At 47.2% G+C, this 1,260-nt stretch overlaps 1 protein-coding gene across 1 annotated transcript in view; it reads right to left on the bottom strand.

The window, feature by feature from the left end:
• Positions 1-1,260, bottom strand: part of nudcd1 (NudC domain containing 1) — a 31,181-nt gene that overhangs the window by 18,780 nt on the left and 11,141 nt on the right. The window lies entirely within an intron of this gene.

The following is a 1,260-nucleotide window of genomic DNA, read 5'->3' as shown; positions in this document are numbered from 1 at the left end:
AACGGTTCTGACCCGTCTGCTAGTCTCTGGTTCTGGTCTCAGACTCCTCCTCTGAGTCTGGGTCTGACTGAGGCTCAAACATGTGGCTGAGTCTCTCTGATGTTTCCTCCTCTCACCGTCTTGATGCTCTCTGCTCTCTCACCTGTCCACCTGGAGCAACAGGTGGTGGGCGGGGCTCAAGGCCTGATCCAGATTTCTCAATCAGGAAGTGAGAGGAGACGAGCTTCAGACCCAGTTTTCCAGTTAAACTAAATATTAAAATATTAATATATGAATCATAGCAGAATACTAAAAAATGAAGCAATCAGAGAGGATAATTCAAATTAAAATACCAGTGATTTAGAGGCTTGTGCAGCATCAGTGGAAGTTTGCTTCTGTGTTTTCTAGTTTTCCTTAGGTTTGTAACCATAAGTTACGGTTATGTGTGTTTTAAGAAGTTCAGTCACTCAGCTGCTTCCTGTATTCACCTTTCCCACTAACATGATGGCTGCATTTCTGCTTCTTCTTCACGGGGAACAAATCTGTTCTCACCACTGCCCACATTGTTGAGCAGCCTGTGACGCAGCTCTTCATCCGGCCTGGTCACATTCTGTGATCCTCCATCAAATATGTTTTGTTTTGTGTTGTTCTTCGTCGGTGACGTCCCCCTGTGCCGAGCGCTCTGCCATAACGAAGCACAGACATCGTCACAGCGCGTTGGCTTCGGTGGCGGGAACAGATGTAGACCCTGAATGAAGCAGAAGCCGGCAGCCATGTTTGTTAAAGCCTCGTCTCCTTCTCTTACTTCTCTCTAACAGATGCTCGATGAAATGACTTCAGCTGCCAAGTGCATCATCACAGCCGGAACAATCCGGACACTGTTCTGCAGCCTCGTGTTTGAATCACATTTTCAAGAAGGAGTCAGAGGTTGTTCACCGATAAATATCTCTGAAATTAAATCCCTTTGAATCCGATTCTGTCATCAACACAGTCCTGTTCACCTGCTCCCGACCTGGAGGGAGATTCAGGGGAAAGGTTTCCTCCTCTCTGTAATGAAGCTGCCAGGATTTTAAAAAGCAGCAGAAATACTAAAGTGACCTCGTCACTCAACAGTCTGCTTCCTTTCAGCAGCTGGAAACTCAATGAGACTTTTATAAACAGCAAGTGGTTCACAGCAGAGAGACAGACGACCTGAGGGAGGAGAGAGGAGAGAGGAGAGGAGAGAGGAGAGGAGAGGAGAGAGGAGAGGAGAGGAGAGAGGAGAGAGGAGAGGAGAGGAGA

Source organism: Seriola lalandi, unplaced genomic scaffold (genome assembly GCF_002814215.2).
Source record: "Seriola lalandi dorsalis isolate HSWRI2012SDOR001 ecotype SW California unplaced genomic scaffold, Sedor1 jcf7180002052513, whole genome shotgun sequence".
In the NCBI taxonomy this organism is placed as follows: domain Eukaryota; kingdom Metazoa; phylum Chordata; class Actinopteri; order Carangiformes; family Carangidae; genus Seriola; species Seriola lalandi.
Note: the sequence above shows the minus strand (reverse complement) of the source record. Positions and strands in the feature narration are given on the sequence as shown.